We start from the raw sequence: 14,022 nt of genomic DNA, 5'->3' as shown, positions 1-14,022 counted from the left end.
GTATGGCTAGTCAGATTAATATAATTGTTTGATTCAAACGTTTACATGCTTTGCAAGAAGAATGGTTTCTCTAATAATCCTGTTTACACATCTGAAATCAGGCTACCTGATGGGTCTTTGATAAATGCAGACAATTGCCAACCAAAATAAACGTAACACAATTAACATGTTATTTTAAGGAAGTCTGTTTGTTTCCAAATTCTGACATTTAAAGTTTGTATGTGAAAACGACTTTAAGATGCACACTTTCAGTTGTTTTTGCCGAACACATTTCACACATGCTCAAGAGGGAGGCACGATCAGCTGGTGCTAGCACATGTGCAGATCAAATACACCGCTGGAACTCAGATTAAGGTGTTTAGATGTCCTAATAAGGAGAAAGATTGCTCAGAAAATACAGTGTTTTAATTGGTGTATGCTTACTTCGATTATGATCGTACACTGATTAATTAAGATAGACTAAGATGTATACATGACTAATGCCATACTCTGCCTACTACCATAATCAGTTTAATATCAAATTATTAGTATGCATGTAAACATACTCATTGAACACTGGTCACCTCATATTCTGTTGTTTACTCACTGTGTATGTACAGTGGGGCAAAAAAAGTATTTAGTCAGCCACCAATTGTGCAAGTTCTCCCACTTAAAAAGATGAGAGAGGCCTGTAATTCATCATAGGTACACTTCAACTATGACAGACAAAATGAGAAGGAAAAAAATCCAGAAAATCACATTGTAGGATTTTTAATGAGGGCGGATAACAGAAAAAGCATTAATATAAGAAGTAGACTGTACATGTTTGGTTTTGGGCTAAATGTATACATTATGATTTGCCTCTGAACTATATGTGAACCCCTCTGCAATCTACTGGCACTAACCATTCAAAACTAGGACTTCAACCAGGCTGTCCCTATGCTATTTGCTCTCTTTCTCTCTTAAACTGCTCTACATAATTCAGCAGGGAGGTGTGCAACTACCACACATTATACCCATTATATCAGTGTAGAAATTACGTAACCTACATAGGTGTTACCATATCCCTTTCAATTCACATTCCTTGCAGAAAAAACTATTTGCAAACCTTTTAAAATATCCAGAAAGACTGGTCTTAGGAGGGTATTTATACTTTAAAATACATATTTTATGTGAATGGATGTGGATGAAAGCATTCTGCCAGTGTTTTAATGTCCTAGTTTCATTTGTTTTTCTTTACCTCCAACTCTATGTATCCAAGTGAGCCCATGAGGACCTTGGGGGATCAGATTGACCATTATACCCATTGATCAAACGTATAACAGATAGACACTGCTCAAAAGGAGTTGTTTGTGATATCTACACTCAGTTTCCACTTTATTAGGTTCACCACCATATTCAAGAAAATAAATTGCACCTACATACACCAAGTTCAGTGGTCTTGGCCTTCTAGGCACTAAAGCATGCAGAGAAGTATTCAGGTATTCTGTTACTGTTTGTTTGAACTTTAGAATGTGCAAATGACAGCACAGTCTGTGATGGTCTTTTGTAACTCAGAAAAGTTCCAAAACTGTTTTTTAATAATTCCAACACTCAGCTTGTACTGACTGTAATAAACTCCAACTGCACTTACTAACTTGAACATTCTATCTCCTTTCCCAGTTTCATCAAGTATTAAATATTTGGCTGTAAGTTATGAAGAGTTGAATCTATTACCTCAGGGAAAAAAGCCTGAAAAAGGAAATACTGATACTAGGAAATACATTTTGGGAGGATTAGTGTACTTTGATGTAGGTTTGATGTACCTACTGTAGTTATTGTAATTCGTGTTACATATATTTCTAAGTCCCACATGGAACCTTGGAACCTTTCTGTTTTTGTCTTGGCCACTAGGGGGAGGTGTTATTTTTATTCTACAGTACATTAGACTAACAGCAAATACAGAAAAAAGGATGGACATTCTCAGAGTTACAGTAGTTTACAACAAGGTTGACTAGCTGTGTTCGAGGTAAACTTTTGCAGAAAGCAGAAAGACAATCTTTGGGGAATCCTTTGCTATAGGGTGTGGGAAGGGGGCAAAGCACAGACAGTGAGAGAACAATGTAGTATGCAACTGTGAGGGACAGTCTTTGAAGCACAACCTCGAGAACTATGGGTTCTAGAAAGCATCTTTAAATGTGTCAACAATGCATAAAAATGTGGTCCTCTTTTTTCCAGTCAAAGCAAGACTGCTCAATGTGTGCTTTGATGACCTGAGGAACTGGGTTTGTCTTTATGTAATATAACAGTAGGCTATGAAAAATCATGTAGTTTCATCCTTCAAACTTTTTTATCAGGGTTATCCTTGTGTTATTTTTGCTCTAATGTTCTATTAATTATCATTACTCTATTTTTATTATCCTACTATGAGAGATACTAGATACATACTATGACAGCAATTCACTGTAATAGGTGAACACGTTGCATCTGGCATGAGAGACGATTAAACTGATTTGAATTTCAAAGCCTACGATAATGGGAATGTTTGATATTACAACATTGACATGTGATAGCTTCTTTAGTAACACATTCGTTTTTGCAAATGTATGCCTTTATTACGATATGATTTATATTGCCTGAATACTCAACGATGATTAACGCCTCAGTTATGTGTGCTTCTATCAGGGTTGTGGTCAAATGCATGTCATTTAAAGTCAATTTAGCCACAAAAATCCAATTAAATTTGAAAATGTTCCTAATTGCAAAAGCATGTAACATAATTTGGGTATTCCAGAACTGTAATTTACATGTAAATAAACATAACACTGTTTTATGTTTTTAATACTGCAGATATAATGCTCTGTGTGCCAGAGATGGTACCATTCAGCTTGTCTGGGGATGACAAAGGACTTCAAAGCCAAAATTATAGAAAGGGGCCACTTTACTGTTAAATTAGAGACCTATAAATAAATGACTGTTGTGCCTTGTAACTACTTTAAAATGTGGAACTGTTGCACTAAAAATGCAAATATTGATTTGGCATACAATTAAATGCATATTTTCACTTTTTTCTGAGACAATCACTGATTTAGATTTATTCATCATTAAATACAATATTTGAGATTTTATGTATTTCTTTCAAATCAAAACTGGAATTTCAACTCAAAGCAAAGGTTGTAAAAGTATACTAGACATGTATAGAATGAATCATACCTAGTTTGATGATTGTCATAATCAGTGAAAACGTTATTGACATATATAGCTTTAAATGGCATTTTATAGATGTTATGTATTTCTCTCAAGTAATTCTTCCTCAAAACAAAGGTTGTAAAAGTATGCTAGACATTTTTGGAATAAATCATACCTACTTAGATTTTTCTGTGACAAACGATGAATTAGTTATTGATGTATACAGTTTTAAATGACATTTTATAGATGTTATGTATTTATAACATGTGAAACTGTAATTTCTACACAAAACAAAGGTTGTAAAAGTATGCTAGACATTTATAGAATAAATCACATCTAGGTTGATGTTTATGTGACAAATGGTGAATTAGTTATTGAGTTTTACCGGTTTAAATGGCATTTTAAAGATTATGTACTTCTATCAAGTCAAAACTGTAATTTCTACTCAAAACAAAAGCTGTACAAGTATGCTAGACATTTATAGAATAAATCATATCTAGTTTGATGATTCCGTGACACACTGTGAACTAGTTATTGATTTTTACATTTTTAAATGGCTTTTGGCGAATGTCTGTTGAATGTCCATCAATAATTGCAATGCAACGCCTACGCGTCTAGTCGGGCAGAACCTCCACCACACACTGAAGTCTGTTTTGTGTTTCCCCTATGATTATCTAAGATATGGCTTACAGGCAAATTATAGCATTTAGCCGTTATGGACCCAAGACGAAATTGTTAACCGTTTAATGTTAGTTACTTTCCAGACATATTGTCCTAGTTCAATTTTGGCGCGTAGTTAATTGAATGGACTGGATTGGATATATAGCTACATGTAATTTTATTCTGGTGACATGATGATCGATGCTTGGCTGCTTTTGGCTGCTCAATGCTTTTGTCTATAATAATCTGATCATGTAGTAGACTACACCCGCACTGTTTCTGCAAGATATTTGCTAGAGCACACATACTAAAACCATGGGAATAACCACAAGTTATTTTTATGTGCACTACATCATGCGCAGCCTTTAACCCGCAACAATTACATTTGATGGAAAAATCTTTGGTTGGAAAATGCACATATGGTTATGTAGATTTTAGAACATTTGACTGAAAATCTGTTGCCAATTGGAAGGAAACCTAGCTAGTGAAGTGGTTTGTTCATAGAATTCTTGGCAAAAATGTACTCACAAAAAAATGTATAGATGGCAATATCTAAAAATCCTGTAAACAATTTAACAACATTGCTTTATATAATTCTAAGTAACATTCAGCCACTCATACTCTTTTTGGAAAAAAATCATTCAAAGACATGGAATACATTAGTCAGGCACGCATAAAGCTAAAAACATGGACAATCTATATCTATAATGGCTCATTTTAAGTCTACCTTTGATCTGAATCTTTCCAAAGTACCAATGTAAACCGTTTGATTGATGTAAAACAGACAATGCCCACATTCTGAATCCTCTACATAATAAAGTGCACTGTTCTCTCACCCACTACTCATCTTCCTCTACAATTGATGCGTCAAGAGAATCAATATCCAAATGATGTCAGTACAATTTGAAGGTGTACAAATTAAATGATCAAAGATTATGAATGCAACAGCACTGCATGATTATGACTGAGGGCTTTTGTCAAGTACTGTTTCTACAAGGCTAGAAAAGGTGCACCAGTAAACTCTGTCCATACCACATAGAAATGTCCAAAATGCCCTCCCTCCCACCTAATTCTGATATGGTTATTGTGATAGCTTTATTACTTGACAATATTTGATCGCCATTAGCTAAATGAATTAGAATAGCAGTGCCTATCAGTGTATACATCTCAACACCCTAGTGCAGCCTCCTTGTCCATTTCCCTGATCAGAATAAAACTGCATAGGGCCCAGATTTTCCAAACATTTAATCCAGATCAGAATTATCCTGTGTTGTTTCAACCCTGATCCCCCATTGAGTTCCCCCTTCGTTTTAGAAAGACAATATTTCACCCCCAAATGTCATGGGATCATATAAAATTATATTTATTGTGGCATAGGATGTGGTATGTAAGAGATGTGATTCAGTTCTCTCTTGCATCCAAAAGCAAGGAGGGGCCACATCTGAAGGAGGAGCAGAATTTAACACAGGATCATGTCAATCAAACTGTGCCCAGGTGATAGCATTCTCTCTAGTTGACCCGTGCCATTCATCTTTCACTTATTCGGATTTCCCACCCAGATCCGAGCAGATACAGTAAGCTCCAAAACTATTGGGGCCGTGACAAATATTTGGTTATTTTGGCTCTGTACTCCAACACTTTAGATTTCAAATGATAAAATGTCTGAGGATAAAGTGAAGACTATCAGATTTAATTTGAGGGTATTTTCATCCATATCGGGTGAACCGTTTAGAAATTACAGCAATTTTTGTACTTAGTCCCCCATTTTAGGGGACCAAAAGTACTGGGACAAATTCATGTGTATTAATGTAGTCAAAAGTTAAGTATTTGGTCCCATATTCCTATCACACAATGATTACATCAAGCGTGTGACAACAGCATTTGTTGTTTATTTAGGTTGTGTTTCAGATGATTTTGTGCCCTATATAAATGAGAGGTAAATATTGTAATGTCATTTTGTAGTCACTTTTATTGTAGATGTTTTTTCAATTATAGGCTTGAATGTTTAACACTTCTACATTAATATGGATGCTACCATGATTACGGAAAATCCTGAATGAATCATGAATGCGAAAGAGTGCGAAAGTTAGAAGCACAAATATCATACCACCCAAAAAATGCTAACCTCCCATGTAATTTTAATGGTGAGAGTTTAACAAGTCTTGGGGGAATGATATTTGTGCGTCTAACTTTCTCACTCGTTATTATTTACAATTCATTCAGGACTATCCAAAATCATGGTAGCATCCACATGAATGTAGATGTGTTTAGAAACATTCTATTCTTATTTACAATAAAAGTGACCTCGCATTATTTCCCATTCATCACCTGATATGGATGAAAATACCCTAAAATTAAAGCTGACAGTCTACACTTTAACTTCATAGTCATTGTATAATTTCAAATCCAAAGTGCTGGAGTACAGAGCCAAAACAACAACAAGAATTCACTGTCCCAATACATTTGGCGCTCACTGTATATGGAAGGAGATGAGAGGTAACCACTTTAGGCAATAGAGCTGTATCCTATGTGACAGATGCCCATCTCCTATCCCTGATGCAGGGTAATCTGTAACCACCTCTGCTGGCAGGACTCAATTCAATGTTGACAAAAAAAACACAAAAAAATGTCAGGTTGGACCCTATTTGCTGTAACACAGGGTTCCAAGGCCTGTTTAATGTTGACAGGGATCTGTGGAAGATGGACTTTTTGATGTTGAATGCTTTCAGATCAGTAAAGTCCCTGTTCAATAATGTACACAGTTGTGTCAGTGGGGGAACCCTATTTTTAGGGCATTCCTCTGACACCACCTGGTATAGAGGTCCTGGATGGCAGGAAGCTTGTCCCTAGTGATGTACTGGGCCGTAGCCACTACCCTCTGTAGTGCCTTGCAGTCGGAGGCTGAGCAGTTGTCATACCAGGCAGAGATGCAGCTGCACCATGCTCTCGATGGCGAGGCTGTATAACTTTTTGAGGATTTGAGGACCAATGCCAAATCTTCTCAGTCTCCTGAGTGGGAATAGGTGTTGTCGTGTACTCTTCACGACTAACTTGGCGTGCTTGGACCATGTTAGTGTGGCAGTGAGTGGGTCAGTTCACTGAGGATGTGTCAGATCTCCTTCCTGTGGTCCAAGTAGAGCTGCAGCAGCAGCTGGTTCGGCTACTCTGTGAAGGCCAGCACAGAGTCCTGAAAGTCCACCTCAGGAATCTACAACACATACACACACGGTTCAGGGCAAGCTTCATGCTAATGTTCATTCCAAACTCAAAAGGAACAGTTTCCCAGACTCATCCGAGAGCTGCTCCAAAATGAGTGTGCTATGTAGAGAGAAAGTCGGTGAGTGTGCTAGTTGTAGAAAGGGGATAGGACTCTCTGTAGCCACTCACAATGAGTTTGGAGCTCTCGGTGAGCAGATCAAATGAGTCCCTCCACACCACATATGTCAGAGTCAAGGCCCGCGGGCCACATCCGGCCCGCGAGAAGGTTTTTTACGGCCCCTGGGATGATCTTGATTTATTATTAGAACCGGCCCGCAGACCGCAGCAAGCCGGCAGCCCGCAGATCTTTTACACGCACCAATACTACATTTCCCACAATGCAACGGTGACGCACCGAGCAGTAGGCTGCTTCATTTCAATATTTATTGGCACAGCAGTTGTCAGCATCACAGTAAAATTAACTTTCAGATACCCATCAAAAATGGCAAAACGGAAGGTGGACACTGAGAACCGGGGGTTTCAAACAAGGTGGGAGTCGGAGTATTTGTTCACGGAGGTAGCTGGAAAACCTGTGTGTCTTCTGTGTGGAGAAAGTGTGGCGGTACTGAAAGAGTATAATCTGAGACGACATTATGAAACGAAACACGCGGACAAAAACAAGAATATGGACATGGAACAAAGGCTACAAAAGGCAGAGGAATTAAAACGAGGCCTCAAATCTCGACAGGCTCTGTTCAAAAAAGCCAAATGACAAGGCCAGGCTGCTGTCAAGGCCAGTTTTATTTTGGCAGAAGAGATCGCTAAATCAGCCCGGCCATTTACGGAGGGGATTTCATCAAAAACTGCATGATTAAAGTTTGTGACGAAGTTTGCCCAGAAAAAAGGCAACTCTTTTTAAATGTGAGTCTGAGCAGAAACACCATTGCCGAGAGAGTAGACCAGTTGTCCATCAATCTAAAAGAGCAGCTTGTGAAAAAGGGAAAAGATTTCATTGCATATTCCTTGGCTGTGGATGAGAGCACCGACATTTCTGACATTGCCCAGTTGTCAATTTTCATCCGCGGAGTGGACTCCAGCCTAAGCGTGACAGAGGAGTTTTTGGCTTTACGTCCTATGCATGGCACAACTACGGGGCATGATTTGTATGAAGAGGTGTCAAGATGTGTAAATGAGATGGAGCTGCCTTGGGAAAAACTCGTGGGTTTGACAACCGACGGAGCACCTGCGATGTGTGGACACAGGAGCGGACTGGTGACGAAGATACGGGAAAAGATGCAAGAGGAAAACGCGACAGGTGAGCTGACAGCTTATCATTGTATCATACACCAGGAAGCGTTGTGCGGTAAAGCCTTGAAAATGGAGCATGTAATGAGCATCATCACGCGCACAGTTAACTTTATCAGAGCCAAAGGTTTGAATCACCGCCAGTTCAAGGCATTTCTGACGGAGTTAGAAACGGAGCATGGTGATTTGCCTTATCACACAGAGGTGCGATGGCTAAGCCAGGGAAAGGTGCTTCAAAGATGTTTCGAGCTTCGTGAGGAGATTTGTCTGTTCTTGGACAGCAAAGGGAAAGACACAACACAACTCCGAGACGAAATGTTTCTGTGTGAAATGGCTTTTCTGTGTGACATTACGAGTCATCTGAATGCAATGAACTTGCAGCTGCAGGGTCGGGATCGTGTCATCTCTGATATGTACAGTACAGTGAAGGCATTTAAAACCAAACTGACTCTGTGGGAGACGCAGATGCGGAAAGAAAATTTGAGCCACTTTCCCAGCTGCCAGACCATGAAAGAGAAGCTCTCTACCAGTGCGTTCCCGAGCGCACAGTTGGCTGATAAAATAGGTATGCTTGCCGCTGACTTTCGACGCCGATTTGCTGACTTTGAAGCACAAAAAAGCAGGTTGGAACTGCTCGGTAACCCATTTGCTGTTGACGTGGAAAGCTCACCACCAAACCTCCAAATGGAGTTGATTGACCTCCAATGCAATGATGCACTGAGGGCAAAATATGCGGCAGTGGGTGCTGCGGAGTTCGCCCGTTTCCTCCCCGACACAATGCCCCAGCTTCGCATCCAGGCTGCTCAAACGTTGTCTATGTTTGGCAGCACATACCTGTGTGAACAACTGTTTTCTTTGATGAACTTGAACAAAACATCACACAGAAGTCGACTTACTGCTGAACACATCCACTCAATTCTGAGGATTTCCTCAGCTCAGAGCCTTACCCCGAACATTGATGAACTTGTGGAAAAGATGGGACACCACCAAGTATCACCCTCAACCTCAAACAAGTGAACATTACTGTGCAATCACATATTTAGAGTTTTTACTCAGTTCAAGTTTAAAAGTTAAAGTTTAATATTTGTTTTCACTGCATGTTACTTCTCCTTAAACAAAGTGTTGTTTTTGATTAATAGATTTTTGCACTTTATTTTATTGTATTTCAATCCAATTATATTTTAAAAATATTTCAGTTGAGTGGATGATAGAAAATTGCTATTATTGTTTTTTTCTTTGAAGTAAATTTAGCCCACTTTTGCTAAAATAGAAAATATAGGCTACTGATGGTGCCTTGAATACCGGTTTCTTTCATTTAATGTTCATGTTATGGGGATTTTTATATAAAGGAAATTTGTCTTTTGTGTCTGTTGAAAATTAAAGATTACTGACAGAGCCATAAGAAAATATTGCTTTATTTATCTGATCATATTGGAATATATTTGTTAGGTTTTCAGTAGGTTCAATTAGGTTCACTAGACTATATGCGTCATTTAAAAAATTTTCAATGAACATTCGAACAGTCCGGCCCTCGGCTTGTAGCTAAATTTTTTATTTGGCCCTCCGTCCATTTGACTTTGACACCCCTGCTCCACACCATGCTGTAAGGTTTCTGCTTCAACACTCAGCTTCCCTGGAGAACACATTTAGAGGAGGGGAAACTAGTTGGCTACAATGTAAAAATGGTTGGACAATTAAACAGAATGACAGCATTGCATGGATAAGATGTTTTGTAGGAAGGTTTATGAAAGCTTGGAAACTGATACTTACTGGCAGCCCCCTCATAGATCTTAGCATTTGTTCCCTTTCGCAGGAACTCTACCTTTATTCGCTCAAATTCACAAACCACTGATGAGGAAAAAACAGCTATGCTAGCTAGCTCTCAAAATAATGGCAATGCAATGGTCCTGTTAGTCCTGTCCAGAAAGAACCCCTAACACCTACCCCACCTAGGCATAGATATGCACACTCCCTTGTCTATATGGAATTTTCACCATTTGCTATACCAACTGTCATTTCAGATCCACTCCAAGATCTATAGCTGGGTTTGGTTGTTATTGGACAGTAACAGTACAATTTACAGACAGAAGTAGCTAGGTAACTAGCCTAACAAAGACAGATTGTCCTGGCTGTCTGTTGCCTATGTTTTTATTTAGACTCATAATATATCACTGTATTCACTTGAAATCACTACCGAATCTAGCATTTATTTAGCTAGTCACATGACGACAGCTGGTAACAAGCTAGCTAGCTGTAATGCTACTAGTCAAAATATTATTTACCCGCAGAGAACACACTTTTCATGCCACTTCGATCGTGATTTTTTTGTAGCAGGTAAGGAGAACATTTTCGCTGATCTAACTCTTTTACTAAAATTAATCTCTTTCCGAACCTGCTACGAAAACACTTACCCACTAAGTCCACCTCTGGCAGAAACCCCAGGTACTCCATATGTTTGTCACATGACACCAACAGTATCATTAAAAGTTATACAGTCCAACTCGTATTGTGCTAAGTCGACATATGTACCAAGCTACAAAACAATGAAAAGTTGACTTATATCATTTAGCTAGCTAGTTTGGCTAATCAAAGTCATATGAACAGGATAAAATTGCATCGCCCATAAAATGAGAAAGAAACAAAAACCCAGTGGAAAAGGGTTCTGCATCACTGCCTGGTGAAAATACAGGACATTCTAATGTCATGGCTGTTGAAATTATCACTATTCATCACAATAGGCCACACTAACACCAGGCACTTGAGGGGCTTAATATGAGACAAAGTCTCATATTAAAGAGTGATAACAACCTAGGCAATCTAACCTTGATGTCTGGAAGCTGAGGAAAACACACTTTTCAAGAAGCCTACGCTACATACACATCTCCACTTCTACAAGTAGTAGAGGTATGTTTTTCTTTACTGAACTAAAATATCAAATGCAACATCCAACCATTTCAAATATTTTACTTAGTTACAGTTCATAAGGAAATCATTCAATTTAAATAAATTAATTAGGCCCTAATCTATGGATTTCACGACTGGTAATATATATACAGTGCATTCGGAAAGTATACAGACCCCTTCCCTTTTTCCACATTTTGTTACGTTACAGCCTTATTATAAAATGTATTCAATATTTTTCCCCCTCAAACTACACACAATACCCCATAATGAAAATGCAAAAACAGGTTTTTAGAAATGTTTGCAAATTTATTCAGACCCTTTGCTATGAGACCTGGGAGCTCAGGTGCATCCTGTTTCCATTGATCATCCTTGAGATGTATCTACAATTTGATTGGAGCCCACCTGTGGTAAATTCAATTGATTGGACATGATTTGGAAAGGCACACACACCTGTCTATATAAGACACACCAGTCTATATATGCAGCATTCAAGGTCCTGAAGAACACAATGGCCTTCATCATTCGTAAATGGAAGATGTTTGGAACCACCAAAGGGTAGAGCTAGAAAATTCAAGCCCCTTGGGTGCTGCCATAGTTACAATAGAAGTGCCCATCCAAGAAGCTAAAAGTCATTGGCCACAGATAAAATGACATCAAATCACGTTATATGTACAGTAGCTTGGATTGGACTTTCAAAATCTTAGCTAGCAGTCATCATGAATCAAGTCGACAATCTACTGCAAATACTTTTTAATCTTTGTCAAACTAAGATAAATTATAGATAAAACATATCAGTGCTCATCGGCCATTGGACATAAACATTACACAGCAAGTTGGAAATCGTGACAGTGGCTAACTGCAAGCATTGCAAAGCAATCACTAGCCTGATTTTCAGTGGAGTGAATGTGTGGTCCCAAATCTGAGATTAAAGGGTCTTTTTTTCCAAGTTTAAAATGCTAAACATTCATCATTGGCTATGCTGTCAATAAAGCATGATTTGTGCTGCGCTCAAAACAACTGCTAACTCGGAACTGCGAAAACCTAACAACTGGGAAGTCGGGAATAAACGTGCTTTGACTGGGAAAATATGTTGAACGGTCATCCAACTCGGAATTGTTAATCTGGCCTCTTTCTAGAGCTATGACCTGAAGATCAATGACGTCATCATGATTCAACCTTGTTTTTTTTCCAAGTTCCCAGTTGTTTTGAAAGCACCTTCCTGTTCAAGTGAGCACAGCACAACAAGTCCAAAAATGTATTGTATTGCTGCTGCATAAATGTAATATGCCAGGGAGATACAGTTGAAGTTGGAAGTTTACATACACTTAGGTTGGAGTCATTAAAACTCGTTTTTCAACCACTCCCCAAATGTATTATTAACAAACTATAGTTTTGGCAAGTCAGTTAGGACATCTACTTTGTGCATGACACAAGTAATTTTTTGAATAATTGTTTCGAGACAGATTATTTCACTTACAAATCCAGTGGGTCAGATGTTAACATACACTAAATTGTTGTTATGGCTTTAGAAGCTTTTGATAAGCTAATTTACATATTTGAGTCAATTGGAGGTGTACTTGTGGATGAATTTCAAGGACTACCTTCAAACTCAGTGCATCTTTGCTTGACATCATGGGAAAATCTAAAGAAATCATTCAAGACATAAGAAAAAAATTGTAGACCACAAGTCTGTTTCATCCTTGGGAGCAATTTCCAAACGCCTGAAGGTACCACGTTCATCTGTACAAACAATAGTATGCAAGTATAAACACCATGGGACCACGCAGCCATCATACCGCTCAGGAAGGAGACGCGTTCTGAGTCCAAGAGATGAACATACTTTGTTGCAAAAAGTGCAAATCAATCCAAGGGCAACAGCAAAGGACATTGTGAAGATGCTGGAGGAAACAGGTACAAAAGTATCTATATCCACAATAAAATTAGTCCTATATCGACATAACCTGAAACCCCACTCAGCAAGGAAGAAGCCACTGCTCCAAAACCGCCATAAAAAGCCAGATTGCGGTTTGCAACTGCACATGGGGACAAATATCGTACTTTTTGTCCTCTGGTCTGATGAAACAAAAATAGAACTGTTTGGCCATAATGACCATTGTTATGTTGGAGGGAAAAGGGGAGGCTTGCAAGCTGAAGAACACCATCCCAACCGTGAAGCACGGGGGTGGCAGCATCATGTTGTGGGGGTGCTTTGCTGCAGGAGGGACTGGTGCTCTTCATAAAATACATGGCATCATGGGCAACGAAAAATATGTGGATATATTGAAGCAACATCTCAAGACATCAGTCAGGAAGTTAAAGCTTGGTCGCAAATGGGTCTTCCAAATGGTCAGTGACCCCAAGCATACCTCCAAAGTTGTGGCACATTGGTATAAGGACAACAAAGTCAAGGTATTGGAGTGGCCATCACAAAGCCCTGACCTCATTCCTATAGAACATTTGTGGGCAGAACTGAAAAAGCGTGTGTGAGCAAGGAAGCTTACAAACCTGACTCAATTACACCAGCTCTGTCAGGAGGAATGGGCCAAGTTCAACATTTTTAAAGGTGTTGGGGTTCGTTCCTTGTCAAACATTGGCTCATTGGTGAAATCAGCAATTAGACTATATCTTTATGTAAATCAATCAAAACTTTTATTAATGCAATTGCAGACAGACGTTGACAACGGTAACATAGCATGCATGTTTCCGAGTAAGTTCTGCAAAATAGGAAAGGTTCCGAGTTGTTTTATTGTGCTTGCAGTCAGCCCCTAGTGATGTAACTGCCCACGTCAACACCTTCTACTCATGAGA

At 38.8% G+C, this 14,022-nt stretch overlaps 1 pseudogene; it reads right to left on the bottom strand.

The window, feature by feature from the left end:
* Window positions 1-6,877: 6,877 nt before the first annotated feature.
* Window positions 6,878-10,791, bottom strand: LOC124038684 (annotated as a pseudogene).
* Between the last annotated feature and the right edge of the window lie 3,231 nt (window positions 10,792-14,022).

The sequence above is a fragment of the Oncorhynchus gorbuscha genome, linkage group LG06 (genome assembly GCF_021184085.1).
Source record: "Oncorhynchus gorbuscha isolate QuinsamMale2020 ecotype Even-year linkage group LG06, OgorEven_v1.0, whole genome shotgun sequence".
In the NCBI taxonomy this organism is placed as follows: domain Eukaryota; kingdom Metazoa; phylum Chordata; class Actinopteri; order Salmoniformes; family Salmonidae; genus Oncorhynchus; species Oncorhynchus gorbuscha.
This window is presented reverse-complemented; position numbering and strand designations above follow the sequence as displayed.